The sequence below is a fragment of the Lepidothrix coronata genome, unplaced genomic scaffold, assembly GCF_001604755.1.
Source record: "Lepidothrix coronata isolate B3197 unplaced genomic scaffold, Lepidothrix_coronata-1.0 Scaffold40, whole genome shotgun sequence".
In the NCBI taxonomy this organism is placed as follows: domain Eukaryota; kingdom Metazoa; phylum Chordata; class Aves; order Passeriformes; family Pipridae; genus Lepidothrix; species Lepidothrix coronata.
The window spans coordinates 4,184,723-4,198,505 of record NW_016690220.1 but is presented as its reverse complement, the minus strand read 5'-3'; the positions used below and the strand labels follow the sequence as shown (position 1 = coordinate 4,198,505).

At 36.7% G+C, this 13,783-nt stretch overlaps 2 long non-coding RNA genes across 2 annotated transcripts; one reads left to right on the top strand and one right to left on the bottom strand.

Annotated features, from left to right (window-relative positions):
• Positions 1-224: 224 nt before the first annotated feature.
• On the bottom strand, positions 225-1,728 carry LOC108496456. Its single transcript, XR_001874468.1, has 3 exons — positions 1,592-1,728; positions 1,287-1,457; positions 225-588 (listed from the first exon to the last, which is right to left on the bottom strand). It is a non-coding gene; the product is annotated as an uncharacterized LOC108496456 (long non-coding RNA).
• Positions 1,729-4,096: 2,368 nt separating this feature from the next.
• On the top strand, positions 4,097-12,584 carry LOC108496457. Its single transcript, XR_001874469.1, has 3 exons — positions 4,097-4,145; positions 10,272-10,332; positions 11,051-12,584. It is a non-coding gene; the product is annotated as an uncharacterized LOC108496457 (long non-coding RNA).
• The last annotated feature ends 1,199 nt before the right edge of the window (positions 12,585-13,783 follow it).

Below are 13,783 nucleotides of genomic sequence, written 5' to 3'. Positions count from 1 at the left end.
ACAAAGAGATCTTCCTCACAGACGAGAACTACAGGAGTCAGATATTTGTGTGGTCTTATTCTCTTAACTAACCAGGGCTTTTACATGGAGGAGGTCAAATTATCTACACCAGATGTTACTTTCTTCCCATTGTAGGGCTCAGACTACATCACACTCTGAAAGTACCTCATCAGTGGGAAATATTTTTCATGGAAGTAACAAGTGGAAGGTTAAGATGACTGGCAGACTGGGAGATACGTGTGTGAATCTGAGAGGAGGCAGGAGTTTCTGAGATCTCTCAACTGACCCTTTAGTGATTGCTTTATTGAAAAATAGAATAAACAAAGAGCACAATCTGCATATTGCACAATTTTGCAGAGGACTACAAGGGTTACTCACACCTCCTTTTTTTACTGTTTCTGTGAATTCTTACATAGTGAATTGTGACAAAGTAAACTGTCGCATGGGAAGAAATCTCTACAGATGACTGCAATTAATCACTAACCCTTCCAGAAATTGCTTAGAGTGTGAGAGGCTGGAGGGAAGGGATGGGGCATGCAGCTGCAGTACTTCAAGATCCAACTTTTTCTAAAAGGAGGAGAAGCAATTCTAAAAAAAAAAAAAAAAGAAAAGAAAAGAAGATTGCATATTAACGAGTGTCCAAGAAGAAATTTGGTGTAAGTGGTGCATGAACACCTTGCTAAAATAAGCCCACAAAAAGAACACCATTTGGGAATGGCTCCCTATGAGCCTTTGTTTGCTTGAAGGAATAAGAGAACCTATGAGAAAAACTAAGAGTGCAAGTATTGATTGTTCTCTCTTAAGAGGTTTGACAATTTTTTTTCTGAATTTTCCTAGTGTTAGACAACATGTTAGACCAATTCAGACAACGTAACTAACCTGGGAAATATGGAAATATTACAGTTCAATCTAAAAGTAGAAAAAATATTTAACTGGGAGAATATGTTTTATATCCATGTGAAAACACAGTTAGCATTGTTACCAATCAGCAAAGGACTAGCAAATGATTTACTTTTTCATTTGTGTAACTTTATGATAAATGTATTTACTATGTGTTGTCCACAATTCCTTATCAAACTAAGCTTCAGACACCAATTTGTTATTACAGTGTTCCTCCCATCTGATAGCTTCTTAAAAAGTTCATTTCTGATCATTTATAATATACATGTGACATAAACAATTCATGGTGCAGTTTTCAATACTTCTCCCAAAGCTTCTGAAACTATAACACTTTTTTGCTGCTGCTCAGAAGACATCCCAGGCAAAACTATGAGGAAATCATCTACCAATAGTCCTGGCTCACTGAGGAGGTCCCAGACGATTGGAAGTTGGTGAATGTCATGCCCATCCACAAAAAGGGCTGGAAAGAGGACCCGGGAAACTACAGGCCCGTCAGCCTGACCTCAGTGCCTGGCAAGGTTGTGGAACAGATCATCCTAGATGCAATCACACAGCACCTATAGGATGGACAAGAGATCAGACACAGTCAGCATGGGTTTAGGAAGGGCAGGTCCTGTCTGACCAACCTGATCTCCTTTTATGATCAGCTGACCCATCTGATGGATGAGGGGAAGGCTCTGGATGTGTCTACCTGGACTTCAGCAAAGCCTTTGACACCATCTCCCACAGCATACTCCCAAAAAAACTGGCAGCCTGAGGCTTGAACAGGGGCACTCTGTGCTGGGTTAGGAACTGGCTGGAGGGCCGGGCCCAGAGAGTGCTGGTGAATGGTGCTGCATCCAGTTGGTGGCTGGACACTAGTGGTGTTCTCCAGGGATCAGTGTTGGGCCCAGTTCTGTTTAATATCTTTATCAATGATTTAGGTGAGGGGATTGGGTCCACCATCAGCAAATTTGCAGATGACACTAAGTTGGGGGGGAGTGTTGATCAGCTGGAAGGCAGAAGGGCTCTGCAGAGGAATCTGGACAGGCTGGATAGATGGGCCAAATCCAACAGGATGAGGTTCAATGAGGCCAAGTGCCAGGTCCTGCACTTTGGGCACAAAAACCCCCTGCAGCACTACAGGCTGGGGACAGAGTGGCCGGAGAGCAGCCAGGCAGAAAGGGATCTGGGAGTTTGGATTCACAGGAAGCTGAACATGAGCCAGCAATGTGCCCAGGTGGCCAAGAAGGCCAATGGCATCCTGGCCTGCATCAGGAACAGTGTGGCCAGAAGGTCCAAGGAAGTGATTCTTCCCCTGTACTCAGTGCTGGTGAGGCCACACCTGGAGTACTGTGTCCAACTCTGGGCCCCTCAGTTCAGGAAGGATATTGAGGTGCTGGAGCAGGTCCAGAGAAGAGCAACAAGGCTGGTGAAGGGACTCGAGCACAAGTCCTATGAGGAGAGGCTGAGGGAGCTGGAGTTGTTCAGCCTGGAGAAGAGGAGGTTCAGGGGAGACCTCATCACTCTCTACACCTCCCTGAAATGAGGTTGTAGCCAGGTGGGAGTTGGTCTCTTCTCCCAGGTAGCTATCAGTAAGACAAGAGGGCATGGACTTAAGCTGTGCCAGAGGAGGTTTAGGTTAGATATTAGGAAGAAATTGTTTAGAGAGGGTAATCAGGCATTGGAATGGGCTGCCCGAGGAAGTAGAGGATTCTCCGTCTCTGGAGGTTTTCAAGATGAGATTGTATGTGGCACTTAGTGCCATGGTCTAGTGGTGGTAGTGGATCAAGGGCTGGACTTGATGATCTCAGAGGTCTTTTCCAGCCCGTCTGACTCTATGATTCTATGATCTAAAGTGAATAATGACTCCTTAATCAACATAAATACCTTCATAAGCAAGAAGAAATGAAAACACATAAACCAATTTGTACTATTCCCACAAAATATTTCTCTAATTTTCTGGTAGTATAGTTGATTAAAATAATTTTTAAAAACCATTCTAAGTATTCTTAGTTTAACAAGTGTGATTTACAGTTGCTCTTACCAGCAGAGCCTTTTTTATTTGAAGCTGAAATACTTCACTTAGTAAAAAATAACTATTACCCATGTCAAGCAAAATAAAACATAAAGACATTTAAAGGTTTTAATGGATTTCTTTAAAGTATTAATATATAAAACACTAAAAATTATAAATATGTTTGCAAACAGATAGCAAAGATTTGTTAAAAACGCATAATATTTTTCTCTTTAGAGAAACTACAAATTTTAAAACTCTATTCATCTTTTACTAAGTGTCCCAAATTATTTCCTGAACCGATAAGCTTTATACATTTTAAACTTTTATGAAATAAAATTATTTTTCCATTTTAATTTAAGAAACCTTGTTCCTATGTTTTGTTCAATTAATAGATTTTTTGTACATTTAAATAGAATAACCTTTTTTCATCAAATCATTGTTTCCATGTCCTTTGTTAGATGCTTGAACTTTCATTACTAATATGGAAGTGATGATTAGATTTTTGTCACAGTTTTTCTTAGTCATATTTATGAAAAACTGTGGATTATTTTGCATAGTATACAAATCAAAGAAAGCCATAATCATGTAATTTTTTCAAACTTATTCCTTACTGGTGTTTGTGCAACTCTTGACAATCATTCCCTAAATTACTTCCTCATATTATCTGGAATATTTTTAGAGACTATAAATTAACCACAAGTTGTTTTTTTTTAACGTTGGAGTTTAATTTGAACTTATTTGTTCATTAATTAAATTGCTTTCTACTTGCCACATTCTTTTTTCAAAAAATAAAATCCATCTCCAGTGAATTTTATTCTTTCCATCACCCTATTTCTATTTAAACTAAATTATTTGAAGCTGATATTCATATATAGATAAAATGTGGTGGTATTTGATAGATAAGTTCTTATTAATATGCATTTGAGATAACTATGTTATTAATGAATAGGAGAGACATGAATTAACTATATAAGACAACTAAACCGAGTCAAGAAACAGTATCTATGTTGCTACTGCTTTTCTCAGGATTTGATAATGTCCACTGTTCATTGGCTGGCTTGCAATGGAGATATATGGGAAAATATTCCATCTAACTGAACAGGAGCAAAAGATAACAATTGCACAGATACTTATTTTAGGTAACTTGAATTCTTTGCAGTTAGCACAGGCTTGTCACATTTCTCTATCTCATTCCACCAGAAGCCTCAACCCAGAACACTCTTTAGTTCAGGGTCACAAATATCAGGTAATACCTTTCTACAAATAGGACTGAATTGTAATTGTATAATTCCTTTAATTCTTCATATATTTTAAATGCTCTCACTGTGCCTTGACTGAGGCATTATGCTTTCTTTACTGTCTTTGATTATTTTCCTTTTTTTTGCAGTTTTTCATACTGTATGTAGTAATATGCATATCATTTTTACTGTTGCTTTTTTTCATTTTTCCTTAGGGTACTTTGTGTCTTTAACCAATGAAACGATTTTCTTCAATTATATGTCCTAAGGAATAGGCAAATTTTTTTAACAAGAAAGAATCTTTTAAACAGTTTACAGTTTGCTCAGAAACATTTTAAAAGTTGGGGAAAATGGAAATGTAAAGTTTCTGTCCTTGAAAAGTTATCCCTTTCAAAATCCCAAATGTATATAATAAATCCACAGTATACTCTATTTACACACATGCTCATGTGCTAATTATAATACAAAATAGATAATGGGTGAGATCTTGTAAAAACACCCCCTCCTTGTTAAACATATTTTTTAAGTTTAAAGTTGGTCTTCTTATTTCAGAGGTTTCTATGACAAGCAAGTATTGCCAGAGTGAGAGTTGTGCAATATTATAGCAGACTTCACCATGAAAACCATAGGCTAGCTTTTCTCTTGGTCCTTTCTTACTCTGTATTGGTGCTTACAGAGAATTCATAAGCTGTTGAGATGATCTGATATATCAGTTATCAACAGTTCAGAATTCTGGAGATTTTTATTTCTTTTATAGAGGGTAATTTTTTTTTTCTTTCTAGTTCTTCACTGCTTCCTCCTTTTGAAGGGAGGACCAAGGAATTTAAGCAAGGGGTAACCCGCATCTGCACCTTTTTTAATCAGTCTATGCTATTAACTGCCCTGTTGCATACCATACATAATCCAGACATTATGTATAAGCCATTACATAGGTGTGCTACTTGCTGGAGCAATCAACTGTTTTATTAGTTGAGACACAGATTTTAATTGTCATCTTTAGGTTTTAGTGCTAAGATAATCAGGAGCAATTAACAACTAACAACTTCTGACATCAGAGACAATTTTTTTGAAAATGAGTTCCTTCTTTGTGGTGCATATTTTTCTGAATTCAGCTGAATTCAGAAAGTGGCCAGTCGTCTTGTGCATCTCATCATATTGTGTTTGAGAAGCTGATGTTTACATCAAGCATACTGAACTTCTCCAGACTTTTTCCAGGGGAAAAAAATTTGTGGTTTCTAACTAAACCACATGACTTAGAATGTTATTGTTTTGCGGGGGGATTTTAATGCCTGCTAAAAACAGAGGGCTTGATTGTCTCTATATTTACTTCTGTGCAAATCAGAAAGTAGCATAAATCCAGGGGTACAGCATTAGGTAATGGCCTTCTAATCAAGCCTCTTCTTGGTTACTGGATCCCAGTATTTGTGTCCCTGGAGATGGGAGTTTCTGGTGCACAGTATATGGTGAATAAACATCATCATAATGCTTCAAATTTTATTCTCAGTTTAAGTGCCTGAGTTATGTACCTCTCACTTGCCACTCCACAAAGGTACTCTGGGCTCTTGGACCTGGAGGTGAAATTTTCCTTTTCTTTGTCCCCCGAGGATATCTTAGATTCAGCATAAGTATTGATATTTTACAAAAGAGAAGTAAAAAGTCATAATTCTTAAATTTTCTATCAAAGATGTTGTGGAGACTGAGTCCCAGAATGCTAGAAAGCATTTTCTTGAACTGACATGGTGAAAGAAAAGTCATCCAGTTTGTAAAAATGAAAAGAAGAGAAAGACATTTCTGTCACTCAAAAAAAAAAGTCAGGAATACTGTGCTGAGATATTCTTTAAATGGACACTTAACTTCCCTTTACTTGGGCAAGGTAGTGTTAAAATTATCTCTTCAGACTTCCTGCAAAGGCAAGAATTGGTTTCAGTTATTTAAGCTGAAATATCTGTACTACTTGCTTGGAATAGTGATGGAGGATGTCAAAGGGCATTCCTAAAGCTCAAACAAGCGTTAATAGCACCTTCAATATTCTTGCACACAGATTTAAACTCTTCTTTTGAAATCTTTATGGAAGCCAGAAAACTTGGTCTTGGAACCATTCTTGCTCAGACCCTGGAGGGTGAAGGGAAGATCATTACACATACTCCCAGTCTGCTGACTTAACTGGAATGAAATTATGTAGTCTTTAAAGCAATAGAAGCACCATTTACAGTCAGGGCCCTGCAGCAGTGTGACCTTCTTTCTCTAAGCTGTAGTTATTGGCATTACCAGTATGAGACCCACAGCTTAGACTCCACCTTCTCTCCTCATTACAAATGACCTTCTTTGTAGTCCTGGACCCTCCATGTTTTTGATAGAGGTGCCACACAGCCAACTGCACAGTGCAAGAAAGAAAGAAGAAAACATCACTTCTGCAGAAGGTGTATTTAAAAGTCACCCCTACGTGTCAGTCAGACTAAAGCAGACACTTCTTGTTCTGTGCCCAACCCATATACAACAACCCAAGCAGCTTATCATAAAAGCTTCCAGTTTAAAATACTAGAGAAATATTAAAAATAAAGACTTAAGACCAGCAATTCATTTTCTTTCATGTTATCAAAAAAAACCTTTTTTCTGTGAAAAGTCTCACTTTGGCTGTTGTTCATCCATCAATGTCTCTGTTGTGTAAATATGGATGAAGCTCTTCTTTCATTTTTTGAGTTAAATTTCAGGTGCATAAGCATGGCAGTGAGAGAACTCTGTCTTTTTCAGACTGGCTACAAGATTGTGCCTCCAGGAGTTTTGGTTTTATACCTTTCACACACGGAAAAATCAGATAATCCTTCTGCCCCTAAAAAAATTCCCTGATTGTAGGGACTCAGTGATTACACTCATATAAGCAACATTTACTCATAATACTCTGGTGGCACCTGCTAAATCAGAAGTCAGGCTTTGACTTTTTATATTTAGGCTGGCATTTTTATAGTTGTTAGTGGTTTCAAGGTCTTCCTTTTTGTTTACTAACCAAAAACACCTCAACCAAGTTGGCTACAGTGTCAAGCAGCTGACATCAATGGGAGATGTAGATCCTCTAGACTTTCAAATTCAGTCTTGCACTGGATGTTTTCGAATTTTAAAAAAGTGACAACAGTTTTGAAAAATTTTGGTTCTATTTCCAATGATATGGTTGTGAAAGTGAGCTCTCCAAAATGTAAATTGACACTATGCTGAGGATTTTAGAGCCAGATAAGTACAGTAACTCTTTAAGAAATGACCTCTCTTAGATTGAAATCTCTAATTACAAATTCTTACCCAAATTACTAAACAGAAATCAAGCATCTAACAGGACCTTCTAGGTCTTCAAGGACTGTGAAGAGACCACACAACAGAGACTGAAGCAAGTAAAATATTTACAGTACGAATTAGTGGGAGATCACATTACTTCGGTGTCTTTAAAGGTTCTCTATTTGTGTTGAGCCTTCTTAGGGTTTAAAAAGAAGGCTTTTGGGATGGGATTCCTAACACCTTACTTCAACAGTTTCTATCTAAGGTTTAATTTCTAACTACACTCAAACTAGGAATGTAGGCTGTATGACAACATCTTTACCCAGTAATGCCAACTTCTCATTACTTGTGAACAATTTCTTATTATGTTTTCTTATGGTAATACCAAAGAAGGTGCTTTGGTATTATCTAAGAAGAACTGTATGAGAAACAGTTCAACTGAGCAAAACCAGTTTCCATCAGCTGAATATTTGCTCTGATATACAGTTGTTTCCAATTACATCTGTCCTTGACAGCACAACATAAACAAATGATACTCATGAGTACTTGTAGCCATTTGTATACTCCTCCCACTGCTTCTAGTCCACATGATGTTTGCTAAATCCAGAGAAGTCTGCATTTAAGATCTGAGTTTCCTACTTTCTGTTCACTATCTGCATTAAGATACGAACCAGAAAACAGTAACTGTTTTCAATGCTGTTTCATAGTTGAAGAGGGGAGTTTATTTTATCAGTAATGGAAGAGGCTTTGTATGCAAAATAAGCCTTATATTACCGTGTGCTTCAAGATGTAAAAAGTGCTTCTATTAACATGGTGCACTGGCACTCAGGCTTTCAAAAGTTATAGAAGTATAAAAAAACATGTAAAAGTTATAGCTTAAATATATTAGACCCATTTTCATACTTAAGTGCCTTTTTTTTGCCACTACATATAGGGAAATAACCATGAAATTCTCTTTAATGTTAATTTGAGACTGTTGAATGTCTTGAAGTATAGTTCCAGAGTTAAATCTTCAAACATTTTGCTACTAATACACCCCAAGATCCATATCTTCTCTTTGCACTGAACTTTTTTCTGCAATTAAATTATTTCCCTTAAGAAAACCTAAAGCCTCTAATATGAGAGACACTTTTATAGGATGTATATAGAAGGAGGAAATCTCAAATACTTAATGTCAGAAAGAGGACCTCATTACAGCCAGAGCCTGGGCTGAGTGTCTTATGCTTGAGAAAAAAAAGATTCTGAAATTTTCCGGGTTTTTAACAGCAGTGTTCAAACTTGCAATACAAGGCTAAGGAACCTAAACACCTTAATCATGAAATGTTATAGTTATCTGTAGAAGATGAGCTTGAAGTAATAGGAGCACTTACTGTAGAAAATGTGGTTATATTTCATTTTCTGAAATCTCCTGGTGTCCAGCTGATGGGGGTGGAGAGGAGACCCTGTGTAGCAGTAATGCACAAGGAAAACGATGTGTTTGCTAAGCTGATCAATAACATGATTAACTTGGCCCAGCAAAAGACTGATCAATCTTATTATTGATCAGCTTAGCAAACATATTAGTGTGCCTGTGTAGTACGGCTACATTGTGTCTATTAGTGTTTCATCAGAATATACATGCATTGAGTTATTCAAACAAACTTGCAACAGATGCATACTGTTTGTCCAGAACAAAAGCAGAGATAAGCTGATCACAGTCTCTTGCACAGAAGGTAGAAAACTGACATTAGATTTATACATTCAAAAGAGTAGATTATTTAAATACAGTATGAAAAATAAATCTTCCCTTATCACATTTTTACTGAGTCTCTATGACAGATCATTGTATTTCTTAAAGCAATTCAGTTCCTATTTTGACTTTTTTTGAAAACATTATGTCTTAGTTCAACAAAGACACACAAAATAGTTCTCCTGTAATGCTCCCTGAACTTTGAAACATGCAAGATTTTTTTTTTTTCCAATAGTGATGTGGCCTTAAAAGCTGTACTTGAAAAACTGACGTAGCCTATGGATAAGAAAAAAAAATAGAACTGGGTTTGTATAAGCAAGCTGGAATTATCCAGCTGGATTCAGATCTAATCAATCAGCTCTTGTTCAAGATTAGATGTTTGTGAAGATTCATTTTCAAAAGCAACTTGAGCATTTATCTGTTTGTTGCTGAAAAAAAAAAAAATTTTAAAAAAGGGACTCCTAAAGGTTTGTGTTTCACAGCTTAAAGACATTGTAGAACCATTTATACATTTTTCCATAGCTGAAAGGATTTATAGTTTTAGACATGCTATCTACCCTGCTGATTATCAGTCTTTTTCTGTTATCTCTCTCTTTCAGTTTGTCTGTCACTTTCTGTATAAATTTAGTCTAAATGGTACACATCTGGACTCAGTAAAATTAAATAAAGAGTGAATTTTTCTTTCAGTGTCTTATTTATAGAGAATTTAAAGTAACTCAGAAAGTTGTCACATTTTCATAACTCTCTGTTTTTTGCTTCTTTTCAGCCATTGTTACATATTATGTCCAGGACTATTTTTGGGAACTGGTAGCAACATTTAGACACTAACACAGTGCCTGAAAATCTGAAGTAACTTCACTGATACTAATCCAGAGCAAATACTGATTTTGATATGTAAATCCCAAAGTAAAGGTTCCTGGCAACAGGATGACCACAAAGTAGGAGTGCAGCACTCATAATGCTGCAAGAACTCATTACTAAAGTGCAACCAAAAATTAAAGATGACGATTACAAGATATATTAGGGTTAGATAGCAGACACAGCAGTCCAGCATATCACTTGTCAGTCAGTCTTTCTGGTCAAATGTATATTAACACTTGGCTAAACTCTAATATGGCACTGACCTGTTTTTTCTCTTTAGGACTGTATGAGGTATCATAATCACCCTCACAGAGGACAGAAAAGGAGAAAGGCAGAATGAGGTATGCCTTTTCTTGCTCATACAAGATTGTGCCATTGTGTATGAAAACAAAAATTACTGTCTTCAAAGGAGTGACTTCACATTTTTGCCATCCGAGCCTTTAAATATCTGCATCAGAGAGCAAATCTACTACACCTCTTATTGTTTCTACTACAGGTATATGCTAACTCCCTTTACATGTTAGAAATGCTTTTTTTCTGATAATGATATGTATTGGTCTGTAATCTAGAATTTCATCACCTTATTTGGAAGACGTGGAAACACATTTTAAAGCCTTTGTTTTCATTTCCACTGTCATTCATATGTGTTATTTACATTTACGTGTGTACTGAACAGCCCATCCATATTTCCATTATTTCTTTCCAGCTGGTACTTTATTTCAACTTCTTTAAAGTCAGAGTGTGGCAGACTTGCCATCCATCATTGTCTAAGAGCTCTTAATTTGGCTACAGAGAGTGTGAAAGTAGGTTAGAATGCAGTGCTAAGTCACAAATATAGGATCAGACAAGCCTTTGCTAAGTCTCTCAGTGATTATTAGAGCTCTTTGAAAATGTCTGGTTTCAGTTTGAACGAGTTCAGGTGAAAATTACTGGTGCTCAGTTTGTACTTTCCAAGACCACTAGCTTTCACATTGCATTCTGAATTAATGTGAAACCAAAAATTCAGGTGAGGTGCTTTGAATGCTGTATTGTTGCACAACAGTCCCTTGTATTTCTCAGCCTCAGAACAGATAAAAGCCATTGACGGATGCAGCAGCAAAAATTTAGAAAATGCTATGATTCTCAAAACCTTAAAGGGCAGGAACAAGGAATCCACCCGGACATGAAGAGCTACCTTACCTAAACAGGATCATGAGGACAATAGCTGTGTGTTACTGGACGTTCAGCCACACAGCACAGATGTTCCGAGATGTTAGCAAAAACTATTGTAAAAGACTCTCCACTTCTCCTGAAGATGTTTCCTTATGCAAACTTGCAAACACCCACCGAGACTTACACCCACCAAGACTTACTCTGATCCTTTTTGCCAGGAAGTAAAAGACAGTGTTTTGATCATGAATAGCAGAGGTTAAAGACATCCAATTCAGATTTGAATGCCTGAAGTCTGCCTTAATTGAAACCTGTCCTATCCCTCCTCCAGATGCTGAGCCTTTGCTTATGCTGCTTGCTAAAAGCGCCTGTGATGCTGCAAAGCCAAAGCCAGTCTCCTAGATGTATGAGAGTAGTGCTAACTAAGGGAACATTTTCAATTGGTTTTTTTTGTGGTCTGGGTCTTTTTTGGTTTGCTTTGGGGTTTTTTGTTTTTTCTGATGTAGCTTCTACCTTGTTAAATTTATTTTACTTTGAAGAGAATATAACATTTTTGTCATATTCATGGACCATTAAAATATTAAGATACTACATCAAATACAGTGCCAGATAAAAATTGACTCAAACTGTGACACTTTTTCTCATCATATGACAGACTTGAAGTCCAGTTCTTGAAAGTTTTCAGCAACCATGCTTGCATGATGGAAAAAAACAGATCCAACCTCAATCTACCTATTTTCAGCCTGCCCAGGCAAGAGTCCACTCTTATCCAGAACACAGGTATTAGCACAGAGCAGTCTAAGCCATCATGCCTCATCTTTCAGCAAAGTATATTACCTCAGACCCAGTGACTCATGAAAGCATCTGTAGGTCATACGAAATTCAGTGGATAGATTCAAGTTTTCTTCCTTTAAAACACTATTTAACTTATTTAACTGTTCTGTTCTCTGTAATTTTTGTGGCTTCTCTCATTTCTTCAAGGTGTTTTTTTGGATCTTTTTCCTTACTGAGGTTCTTTTTGCCATTGACAGAATCTGGCAAGAAGCAGCAGAATAGCAAGAACTGCTACTGAGTTACATTGCTAAGTGTCTTCACTGAGTAGAAAATGGGTGTCAAATGTTAGCACAAACAGCTATTGAGGTCAATACTAAATTTCATGAGTCATATTTTTACTCATCTAACTTTATTTTTTAAAGCACTAAAAATGGTGTTGAAGAAGGCTGGTTTTGTGGGAACACCATACTATGGGTCAAGTCTCAGCAGCAGCCTTTAATAATACTGATCTCCAGATGTTTTTCTGATCTTTTCTGAAAGCTTTTCCAGGTGACTACAAATAGTATCTAGTTGAATTAAAACAAAATATTACTATGGGTATTATAGTCATTTTTCTTAGCTCCTTCAGGCTTTGTCAGCTGACTCTACACCTAATGTTAAAGGCCATGTAGTGGACATGATAACATACAAATAAATTCTAACCTTACTCTACCTGGTAGTACTGAAATACAATAAGAGTTTGGCTTCTACATTTTCCTAAATTGTTTATATAGTTTTCTTTTTGCTTTCTATTGACCAGTATTGGTACTCATAAGCTAGAACTCTTTCTTTTCAATACTCTCTCTGATATTGTAGTTTGTAGCACTTTTATTTCCTGAAACAGAAGTAGGCTTATTGTTCTTTCTTTTTTCTTAGTATCCAGGGTGTAATGAACTAAAGCTCTCATCACCCTCATAGTAGTGATAAAACTTCATATGATCATGAACAATACCAACTACTTTCAGTTATATTAATAGTCGTTTCTCATAGTTGTTATTGCAATCTCCTGCCAAAGAAAACATTTCTATTTTTATGTTCTACACATACCTTTCTCTTCCTTTTAAATAGAGCACTGGGCTTTACAATGGCCCCTCATTCATCAGCTTCATAGACACCATTCCACACCATACACTTGATTCTGACTCAAGTGACTATGACTTCACCCCATCTGAAGTGGTCCTAACAGTGTATTTCTCCTCCAGTATCATTCCTATTATGGCCTGGATAATCACTTTGGCTTAAGTAGAGATATGACATACCAGCATAGGGAATTCTCATTAGGTATAGATAAACTGTAACATATTCTGAACCAATCTAATCAAATGAACTTGAAAATCAAAACTGGGTTTCCCCCTACTTTTGTGTAACATTTACATTTTTTCTATCTAACTTCTTTTATCATAATTTCATGTTACAAGTTAATGGATATTTGAGCATATTTGATAGCTGGAAACAACTTTCTGAGGTTCATCCATGAAAGGACAAGGATTTAACCCATACACAAATGTGAATACAAATCACATTACACTTGTTAACTGTTAAGTTTGTTTAAGTAATCCCAGGATACAGAGGATCAAAAAGGCTAGCACAATGATATTTACAAGAATTTACAACAAGCTTGCACTTGATACAGTTTACCTCAGTGTGCACAAGGCCAATGTAAAATTTCTGTACGTGGTACTATCCCAAAATTCAATATTCACAATATGACAACTCTGTACCCTTGCTGTCTGTATTCCAGTCAAAAATCAGCATGTAGAGAGTGTATAATTCCATTTTTTGTCTCTAAAGATTATTTCCCTGACTTTTTTGATCACTCATTAATTAAAA